The 11,476-nt window shown below is 52.5% G+C and overlaps 1 pseudogene; it reads left to right on the forward strand.

Annotated features, from left to right (window-relative positions):
- Window positions 1-10,228: 10,228 nt before the first annotated feature.
- LOC142437341 (small ribosomal subunit protein eS26 pseudogene) lies at window positions 10,229-10,591 on the forward strand (annotated as a pseudogene).
- The last annotated feature ends 885 nt before the right edge of the window (window positions 10,592-11,476 follow it).

The following is an 11,476-nucleotide window of genomic DNA, read 5'->3' on the forward strand; positions in this document are numbered from 1 at the left end:
CAACTCCACCCCCCTGAGACCGAGCCCTGTCCTGGTCCCTCTGCTGCCTGGGTACCCTCCACAATCAGCTCCTCACACCTCCTCACAGGGGCTCTAGGGAACCAGCCAGTCCTGTTCAGCTGCCATCCCAGCCAACACACCATCACAAGTTCTTTCTGCTTTGCTCTCCCTTTGTCGCCTGATCCTGGGGCGCCCGGAAGGCCCGGGACTTGCCCGCTTTGTGTACCCTGCTCACTCTGCAGGAGCACATGTTGGGGGAGCTGCCTGCCACGAAGCCCCGTCTGATGACAGCTGCAGACCATAGGTTGATGCCAGCTCCTGCGCATGCCTTGCTCACACTTGCTCCATCCTAGTGGCACCTGGGCTGGGTCTGCCTTCCCCCACCCTTCCTGTAGGTGCGGCCACCCTGCTCTCTGCATCCAGTTGCCAGTGCTGTGTAATCTGAATTAGTGTCCACTGGTTCACCTTTCTAGGTTCTAATATCCTTTAAGGGGTTTCACAGAAACTCAGCAACTAAAATTCATAATTTGATTAGGGAAGTGAACCAGGGGTGACGTCAATGGGAATTGTTTACCAGGCTATGCTACCAAGACTCGGCTCTGCTGATAAATGCCCAAAGGGCCTTCCTGCTCTGCGGGAACCCACACCCCAAAGGCACTCAGCTCAAGCTCTGTGGATCAGCAAACCCAGCTCCCCCGAATGAAGCGCCCAAAGGCACCCCACTCCGGTAAACCTCACCCCGAAGCCACTCAGCTCCACTTCTGTGTGTTCACCAAGCCCAACTTCCTGAACTCGGTGCCCAGACCCCCCAACCCCCCACACTCTGCAAACCAGCCTCTGGCACAGAAGCACTCCGCTGTACTCACTCCGTGGGCGGGGAAGTCCACCGCTCTGCGCCAGGCTCTGGCTCTGCTGCTGCTCCTCTGATGTAGCTGTCCTCTGGACCCAGGAGGGTCTCTGCACAGGGATCCCGGGTCCAGGGGACATGCTCCACTTCTGGCTCTTGCTGATCATGAGATCCCGCCTCCTGCTTCTCAGAGGGCTCGTTTATACACAGCAGGGTGGCACTCCAGGGAATCCCATCAGTGTCTCCCTCCACCTTCTTACCAGAGCCATGCAGGGAAAGGTGATTTGGGAGGAGTTAGAGACTTTGGTCAGAAGAGCCACCTTCAGTCATTCACTGCCCCTATGAGGGCAACTGGTGCCCACCAGGCTCCCCCGACTGTACAGTGTGGAGTGTGGTCGCCAGTCTGGCTGTTGCTCTTCTAAGCCACCCCCCAGCCCGTCTCTGCCACCTCCATCTTGGCTCTGTCCCCGCTTACAGCTGAACTCCATGGCACCCCAGGTACCTTTAGCTCCCGAGAAAGTTCACAGCCTACGAGTGCAGGGACCGAGATGAACAGCGCCCCTACACACACCTTCCAGGAGCTCTGTCCGTCCTGTGGGCAGAGAGGGTCATTCTTTCAGCAGACTCCTCTTGGGCCCTGGTGGTGTGCCAGTTTGTGAGCAGGACAGGCCAGCCCCTATTCTCAGAGCTTCCTTTGTAAGCTGGGTGGTGGTTATTCCCCAAACACACCCAGCAAGGCGGCAGGAACACAATGAAGCAGCACAAGGCAGCCTGTGAGCCCAGGGTCGGGCCGGACAATGGCAGGGACCTGGTACAGCCCAGGGTGAACTGTGACTGATGGAGGAGAGGGCCATGTGGGCACAGGAGCCAGCATAGGCCCCCTGAGAGGCACCTGCTATTTGAGGAAAACAAAGCGGAGGCAGAGGCACGTGAGGCATGCTGGTCTCCGTAGGGATGTCTGAGTGGTGAAAGTGCTTGGCTGGGTTTGAGTCTTTCCGCTGGCACGTCAGAAGAAAGTCACTGGAAGACCTTGACCTTGGAGCACTGTTCTACTCGGACACACACGGGGGGTTGCTGTGAGCTAGAGCGGGACTCCGTGAGACATGGATTTGGGCGGGGAATCCTTGTGGGGGTACAGGTTGTTGGGCATTCACCACAAGGTCTGAGGTTCAAAACCAGCAGCCAGTCCAGGGGGAAAGAAGAGAGCTGCCGTCTTGGAAACCACAGGGTGGTTCTCCCTGTGGCTCTGAGCTTTGAGATACTGGTTACTGCACAGCGTGGTGAACGTACCAAATGCCACCCAAAGTGGTTACTCTCCTGTTATGGATTTACAGCATCAGTTGTTTTTTTTTAAATCATTGTATTAGAAGCTCTTACAGCTCTTTTAACAATCCATACGTCAAGTGTATCAAGTACATTTGTACATATGTTGCCATCAACATTTCCCAAATATTTTCTTTCTACTTGCGCCCTTGGTATCACCTCTTTTTCCCTTCCCTTCCTCCCACTCCCACCCCACCCTCCCACCCTGGTGACCATTTGATAAATTACTATTATTTTCATATCTTACATGGATACATGGACCGCTGTCTCCTTTCACCCAAGTTTCTGTTGTTCATCCCCTTGGGGTGGGGGGTTATGCATTGATGCCTCCTTTCTCCACTCCGCCCCTTCCCCCCGACCCTTCTGGTATCGCTACTCCCATTTCTGTTCCTGAGGGACGTATCTGCCTGGATTCTGTGTGCCATGAGCTCTTATCTGTCTCTGTATACAAGCTCTGGTCTAGCCAGAACTGAAAGGCAGGACTGGGGTCATGATAGTGGCAGGGGTTGGGGGTGGGGGATGAGGAAGCCTCCAGGAACCCGAGAAATATTGCGTGTTTCATCAGTGCTATACTGCACCCTGATTGACTCATCCCTTCCTTGTGACCCTTCTGTGAGGGATGTCCTATTGTCTGTAGATGGGTTTGAGGATATCTGCTCCACGCCCCTCATTCTCAACAGTATTTTTGTTGTTGTTGTTTGGGGTCTTCTGGTGCCTGTTATCTGATTCTGTCGACACCTCATGATCACACAGGCTTCCGTATGGGCTGTTGCTTCTCAGCTAGATAGCCGTTTGTTTACCTTCAAGCCTTTAAGACCCCAGATACTATATCTGTTGATAGACAGGCACCATCTACTTTCTTCACATTTGCTTGTGCACCCGCTTTGTCTCCAGCAATTGTGTCTGGAGGATGAGCATCACAGACTGTCAGGTTGTTAGAGCAAAGTGTCCTTGTGTTGAGGGAGGGCTTGAGCAGCGGCCCAAAGTCCATCCACTTCCTCAGTGTGTTGCCATATAAATATGTGTACATAGGCCGATACTTCTGTCTTTATGAATTAATATGTTTACATAAGTGCACACCTATGTTTGTACCTCTACCCATAGCTTTGCTTCCTAGATCGCTCCTCTGATTCCTTTCACCCTCCTCCTGCCCCACCTTCACTCTTGCCCTTCTTCTGCCTCATAGTAGTTCCTCTCAGCTAGATGGCTGTCGGTCCAACACCCCCAGAATCTCTATGTCATCCTCATTGTTGATTTTAATTCCCTAATACATCATCAATTTAAAATTCTTTCAATTGATCAAAACCACATGTGATGCTCAGATCCCACTCACCCACTAAACCAGATTCCCTGCTTTTGGGACAGTGGTCTGGACTTGCGGTTTTACTCTCACCGACCCCCATTTGAAAAGCCACGTCAGCCCCTGAGAGGGAGCTGGGGGCAGACACAGAGGGCAGCAGGAGACCTCTGGGCTATGAGTGCTGGCGGCGGTGTCAGCAGCCCCACAGATCACCAGCAGGCATGGTGGGAGCACCCACACTCACAGGGCTGCACCCACCTGCCTACCCAGGACAATTGGCATCCCCTGGACCAGGTGAGCCAGCGGGAGCCTCTGAAGTGAGGCCAAGTGCCAGGCACTCAAGGAGTAAGGGGGCGTGTGCAGAGTCACACCTCCACCTACCTGTGTGTTGGTCTTGGCCTCTTAGGTCCTAGGACTGATTCCAGCTGTGGGCACAATGGGAATTAGGATTCCTAAAGCTTATGAGGATAGGTTGGCAGGAGGTGGGGGGAACACCTCTGGGAGGAAGGGATGGACCCTACCACATTACGGTCGTCTGCCCAGGACGATTCCCAGCCTCCGGCAGATGCTTTGTGTGCTAACCTTCCATGCCAAACACGTGGGAATGGAATGGACAGCCCACTTCACAGTGCAAGAGGAAGGGGGAGTTGAGGTTCACAGCAAAACTTTCCCTTGTGTGGGAGACCTAGATCCGATCCCTGGCCAGTGCACCTCATGCCCAGGACCACCCAGCTGTCAGTGGAGGTGTGCATCTTGCTAGGATGCTGAGCACCTTTCAGTGGAGCTTCCAGACGTAGACGAGCTAGAAAGGCCTGCCCATCACTTCTGCAAAACCTGTTACCAGAGTTTTAGGGCCTTGTCTTCCCAAAATAAAGATTTACTTTGAGAAGCACAGAATGGTGCTTTTCGTTTTGGTTTTTACTACTAGAGAATTTGATTGAGAGTCTCCTGGGAGAGAGAGAAACAGCCCCACCAGCCAGCAGGACTGGCTGGACCTTTGGGGGCTCCTCTCCGCCCCTGCCCGGTTCTGAAAGACTTTTTACATTTGTGCATGCAAGAGATAGTTGGGGAACTTCTAATGGGGGCAGCTAGGGTTTCTGGGAAATTGAGTCCCAGGATATTGCATGGACTCTGTCCAAATCTCCATCTTCACTCCCATGACCTATCACACACCCATGGACCCCGATGGTCCAGCCAGTCCACAGGCAGCCGCCCAGGAACGGGCCGCATTTCCTCCTGTCATGAAGAAGTTACGTAACATCAGACTCCGCATTAACGAACATTAGCAAGAAGCTCAATAACAGCGTTCTGGTGCCAGGCTGCCTGGGCCTGAATCCTAGCTCTTTTACTTCCTAGATACAAACAGGGCTTCTCTGGGGATCATCCCCGCCCACCCCCCCACCGTAAGATGGGGGGCTCACCATAGGATTTTAGCACACTATTTGTTATCCAGGTGGCTCTGACTTGGGCAACTCCTTGTGTCTCTGGGTAGAACTGAGCTCCCCCACGGGGTTCTCAGTGGTGGATTTCTCCTAAGTCGATTGCCAGGTCTCTCTTCTGACATTCCTCTGGGTAGACTCGAACCTCCAAACTTTCTGTCATTATAACCACCTGTACCACCCAGGGGCTCCACTGGGCACGTAGAGAGAGCACAGCTTGGGTATCACGCCGCCCTAAAGGCTTCTATAAAGGGGGCTGAGATTGTATGGGGAGACAGGAATGAATGCAATCCCCTTTGTCCATCTGTCCGTCCGTCCATCCAGGTTGTTCCCAGGCTTTGAGCTGCTGCTGAATGCCCTTCACCTAGTGCACGCTTACTGGTTCCTAGACAAAGTGCTAAAAGCCTCACAAACACTCTCTAAATAAAAACACAGTGGGGTTGGGGGTGGATTTATGTGTAACAGTCAATTTATTCCAAATCTTCTTGGCCCCAACCAATCTCCACGAAGCATGCCCGGCACACGAGTCAGACGGAAGTAAAGAGCGCCCGTCCGCCCCCACAGCCAGGAGCGATAGGCTGATGGCAGAAATCACAACCAGGATGCCAGCAACACCGAGTTCTCTTATCTGCGTGTTGCAGAGATGCAAGAAGGATAATTAGGAGGAGGGGGCGACACTGCTCCCTTCCTCGGCCTCTACAGGGCCTGCCTGTTCTGTAAATCTGTAAATCGACACATTTTAAGGCTCGGTTTGCAATTAGGGATGCAAAGACGAAGCATTCATAGACACTCGGAAGGGAACACAGACTAGAAGCCTGGTGGACTCCTCCTTCCCCAGCTCCCTCCTTTCCTAGCAGCAAGTCTGCCTCCACCCCCCACCCTCCCCTCCCCTGGCCATGCCACCGTGCAGCCTTGAAACACAGACCTCTCTGGACAGAAATGTCCTGAAAAGCCACATCGAAAACCCAAGTTCGTTTCTAGGTGTTTCCAAACCTTACTTTCCCAGGGTGAGAACACTCCACCCCCACCCCATCCCCAGGACATGCAAATAAGCATGTTGATGATCCTGCTGGCTGGTGTCTAAGGGCTGGCTCAACTCTCTCCAGCAGGTGCCAAAGCCCTTTGTGGTCTGGTTCTGCCCTGTCCGCCCCACCCCCTGGATTCAGCCCTGTCTTCTCCCCACCACTCACTCGGTGCATTCTATACTGTTACTGCTAGACTAAGGACCCCTCCTCCCCCAGCCTCCGCATTTTTGATCCCAAATCTGGACTGGACCGCACACATTCAGCTCAGTCACTGCACCCTGAGTGACCTTGGGTGTCCCACTTGGTGCTCTTGTCCTTACAGTGGACGGGGGCCTGTATGCCCGCAGGGCCTCCTGCCACTTCCCGAAAGTCACCCTCATCTGCCTGTTGACCCTTTGCTGTTTCAGTTGAGCCACTTGCTCTCCTTTTCAGATTAGGCCGCCTCCAGGAAGCCTCCCTGTAATCATCCCCATGAGCACAGCATGCCAGTGGGAGCAGGCATCGCCCTTCGTAACCAGAGACAAGCCATCTTTACAGGAGCAGACAGTCTCATCTTTGTCCCATGAAGCAGCTGGTGGACTTGAACCCCTAACCTTGTGTCCAGTGTTTAACTCACTCTGCTGCCGGGCTCCATTAGTTGAAAAGCCACCCCCAAGACACACAGCTTAAATCAAAAACAGAGAACTTACTCGGAAAGCGTGACTTCTAGATAAGTCTCTCAACCCTCCCCCTGCCAACTGCAGGATCCCTATGTCCAACGATCTAGAAATCCAAACTGCCTACGGTGATAATGACCTTGGGTGGGCAGAGTGGCTGCGACAGTGAGCTCAAGCATCCCCAGGATGTAAAGCAGGTGCGGGCCCCACCCCGCAGTGCTGCCTTCCAACCCAGCAGCACCCTTCCATAGCAGTCCTTCATCCAGGTTTTCAATGTCTCTCCGCTTAGGCTTGAGTTAAACAGTGGTTCTCAACCTTCCCACTGCCGCGAACCTTGAATACAGTTTCTCTTGTGGTGGTGACCCCCCCCAACCATAACATTATTTTAGTTGCTACTTCATCACTGCAATTTTGCTACTGTTATGAATCGGGCGACCCCGGTAAAAGGGTCATTCGACCCCCAAAGGGATCGCAACCCACAGGTTGAGAACTTCTGGGTTATAACCTGCCTGGGTTCCTGAGATGGCATGGTAGGCTGGTGGTGGTAGTAGTGCCAGCAGAGGGACACACCTGCCTCTGCCCACCTCCAGCCCCTTGTTAGGGCAATGACAGTCACTCCTCTAGTTGCCAGGTTGCTTTGGGGCCAGGACCACATTTCGTCTTTGAAAGCTGGCGGGAAGGCCATCGCATGGGGCACGTGGAAATTGAGGCCCTCCAAGGTTTGCTCCTCTAGTTTTGTAGCAAAGCAAGTTGACCCCCGACCAGGGACCTCTACCTGCTCCCCAGCCAGTACCCCATGGGTCACTGATTCATAACCTCCCGTCTGCCAGCTCAGCATTTAATCCATCCAGCGTCTGGGCAGCATGAGGTAGCGGAGCCAGAATAAGCAGATTTGACTTCTAATCAGACTCACCCAGCTGGTTCAGACTCCAGCCAAGCTGAGGAACCGGTGGCGCTCCCCCTCCCCCCCACTACCACCATCCTCCAGCCCATCTCCTAATCCCTCCCTCCTCCCACGCAGCAGCCTGGGGAGGACAGGTGCCCACAGACAGGCAGGGCTGCTGTTTTCCTCTTCAGCCGTGTTTGGCCGGTGCCCATTGTGTGGGCTGGGAGTACGATGTCACCAAGTCCCCGGGGTAGGCTCTGGGGTTGGGGGAGCGTTTCCCAAGGGGACTGACCAGTTATGAATGGATGAAGCTTTTCAGAAGCTTTGAACTTGCTTTGGATCGGGAAGACTGGAGGTGCCCAGGAGAAGGGACTTGGGTTTGCCCTGCTTCCTGGCAGCCAGGGAGGTCAAGCTCCCTGGGGTCTTTGTAGACGGGGCGCCCTCCGTGTGAAGGGAAACTAAGGGGGTTCCGAGGGGGTAGGGGGTGGAGTGGGGCTGTCCAGGCAAGATGACATGGTATATTGTTTATTATCACACCTTTCCCAACCTCAGGGCTTCCAACGGGTTTGACCCGGTTCAGTCCTGGACAACGATAGCAACACCGAAATAGACCCAGATACCTAAAGTGTGGGCAACCCACCTTCCAGCCGAATAACAGACAGGCCTGTCAACAGAACAACACCCTGAGGAACAGGCTTCTCAGAACAGCTGAACCCTATGAGACCCAAAGGGCAAAGCCACAAGTTCTGGAGGCAGGAAAGGCGGGCCTGTCAGAGAAACCCGGGACAAATCGGGATGAGTGTGTCCCATCGGGAGGATTGCACTGCCCGCGGTTGGATGGAAGATTGGCAGGCTCTGTAAACTCTCACCCACATCACAAAGAGATGTTCAAGATTTTAAAAAATAAAATTGTAAGTCTCCAGAAGCTACCTGGACGGGGAAAACGACCAGTCACAACCCGGGCCCAGTAGACCAGGTGAGGTGAGCCCATTCAGGAGCCTGATAGGTGAAGCAATCGGATCGCCGCCAGGTGTCTGGAGAGTGGCGCACAGGGGAAACAGGGAAGCCAGTGATCTTTGAGCTGGGCCCGGCTAGTTTTCCCTCTGCCAGTGGAGAGAGATGGTTGCTAAGCAAAGGCCTTGTGTTCTCAAAGGGCTTTCTGGCAGGGCTTTGACTGGTTGCTTTTCTGGGGTGAGAGTGCCAATGCCTTCATGTGCTAATAATTCAGGTTCGCTCTGAAACAGGTGGAACCAGCTGAGGTTAAAGTGTCCAAGATAAAGTGGCTCTCACCTGAGGACAGAAAGGAGCTGTTCGCCTTTAAAAGCGCCCGCCCCCAGCTCACCTCAAAGGAAAGAGAAAGCCACAATTGTTTTGGAAGGAGCTTGGTGTTTACCATTGTTTGCATGCTGCTGTGTTCTTAACCTTCTTGCAACTGGGCCCTGACGCTTCCAGGAAAGGCATTTAGGCATCTGTTGACACTAGCCCGGCGTGCTTCCAGAGCACTGCCTCGGGCCTACATAGACCCTCATAACTGGATCTCATCCCCATAGCAGTTCCAGGAGGCAGCCTTGCTCTTGTCAGATGTCATGGACTCCACAGCTAAGAATCACAAAGAGGACACAGCCATTGCCCAGTCTTGCATCTTCATGGCCAGTGGGACATTGGGGCTGTTGGAGCCCATCTCTCGGAGGGCTCCCCCAGTGTTCCCTGATCCTCTTCTTTGCCATCGCCAAAAACCTCCCTGCCATCAAGTCCATGCCGACTCACAGCGACCCTATAGAACAGCGGTTCTCAACCTTCCTCAAGCCTTGACCCTTTCATACAGTTCCTCATGTTGTGGTGACTCTCCAACCATGAAATGATGTTCGTTGCTACTTCATCAGTGTGATTTTGCTACTGTTATGAATTTGCTACTGTTATGAATTGAGCAACCCCTGTGAAAGGGTCTTTCAACCCCCAAGGGGGCCCGCGACGCACAGGTTAAAAACTGCTGCTATGTGAGTTTCCAAGACTATTACACTTTACAGGAATAGAAAACCTCTTCTTTCTCCCTTGGAAAGGCTGGTGGTTTCGAACTGCTGACCTTACGGTTGGCAGCCCAACACATAACCACTACACCACCTGGCCTCCTTCCTATGCCAACAGTGAGGCCCTTTTCTAGCAATTGGTCTTTCCGGGCAATGTGTCCAAAGTAGGTGAGCTGAAGTCTCTCCATTCTCTCTTGTAAGGAACATGCTGGTGGTACTCCTTTGAAAGACTGACGGGCGCCTGCTTCTGGCTGACCGCACGGTATTCAATAGTCTTATCACGGCAGTCTGAAAGATCAACCCTTTTTCTGTTCTTTTCCATTGTCCAGCGTGGAAGTAGGGGTCAGGAAATAGGCAGGTGCCATGCCCATTGAAAATAAATCATTTTTGCCTTTTGCCTTGGAGAGAGCCTGGAAACAGGATGGGGCACCAGCAGCTCTATTGGAGGCACCTGCGAAACTTAGGCCAGGGTTCCTGTTCTTGCCACGTGTGCTGAGACCGGCACGTTCTGATCCGGAAATAGGGCCTCAGTATGTGCCGTCAGCGCTTCGTCAGTATGCGAAGGACATCGGCTTCATCAAGCTGGACAAAGTGATCTTTGGATGGACAATCCAACACCGCTACCCAAAAGAAGAAACCATGCCAACTATTTGTACATAAAATTTTAAAAATTCAAGTCTGAAAAAAAATCATTTTCTTTTTTCTCTCGTGTCCTCACTTCCGAGATGACCAAGAATAGGCGTAACAATAGCCGTGCCAAGAAAAGCCGCGGCCGTGTGCAGCCCATTCGCTGCATGAACTGCGCCCGCTGCGTGCCCAAAGCCAAGGCCATTAAGAAGTTCTCCATAAGAAACATAGTGGAGGCCGCGGCCGTCAGAGACATCTCCGAAGTGAAGGTCTTCGACGCCTACGGGCTTTTCAAGCTGGACGGAAGCTGCATTCCTGTGTGAGCTGGCCATTCACAGAAAAGTGGTCCGGAACTGGTCATGGGAAGCCCGAAAGGACCGAACCCCCCCCACCTCGATTTAGACCTGCAGGTGCTGCCCCACGACCTCCTCCAAAGCCTATGTAAAGATTAGAAGCTGAAGAAAAACAAACCTGAAAGGAAATAAAGTGGAAATTGTTCACGGGGGAAAAAAAAATCATTTTATTGGGGGTTTGTACAACTCTTATCACAATCCATACATACATCCATTGTGTCAAGCATATTTGTACATTTGTTGCCCTCATCATTCTCAAAACATTTTCTTTCTACTTGAGCCCTTGGTATCAGCTCCTCATTTTTCTCCTCCTTCCCCGCCCCCCAACCCCATGAACCCTTGGATAATTTAGAAATTATTATTTTGTCATGTCTTATACTGTGTGACATCTCCCTTCACCCACTTTTCTGTTGTCCGTTCCCCAGGGAGGGGTTTTATATATAGATCCTTGTGATCAGTTCCCCCTTTCTACCCCACCTTCCCTGTATCACCACTCTCACCACTGGTCCCGAAAGGATCATCTGTCCTGGATTCCCTGTGTTTCCAGGTCTTATCTGTACCAGTGTACATCCTCTGGTCTAGCCGGATTTGTAAGGTAGAATTGGGATCATGATAGTGGGGGGGAGGAAGCATTTCAGAATTAGAAGAAAGATGTATGTTTCATTGTTGCTACCCTGCACCCTGACTGGCTAGTCTCCTCCCTGCAACTCTTCTTTAAGGGGATGTCCAGTTGCCTACAGATGGGCTTTGGGTCCCTACTCCACACTCCCCCTCATTTACAATGATATGATTTTTTCTTCTTTGATACCCATCGCTTCTCAGCCTTTTGGCTAAGATCAAGTGATACCTGATCCCTTCGACAACTCGTGATCATGCAGGCTGGTGTGCTTCATCCATGTGGACTTTGTTGCTTCTGAGCTAGATAACTGTTTGCTTATCATCAAGTCTTTAAGACCCCAGATGCTACATCTTTTGACAGCCAGGCACCATCAG

Source organism: Tenrec ecaudatus, chromosome 1, assembly GCF_050624435.1.
Source record: "Tenrec ecaudatus isolate mTenEca1 chromosome 1, mTenEca1.hap1, whole genome shotgun sequence".
NCBI classification, from domain to species: Eukaryota; Metazoa; Chordata; class Mammalia; order Afrosoricida; family Tenrecidae; genus Tenrec; species Tenrec ecaudatus.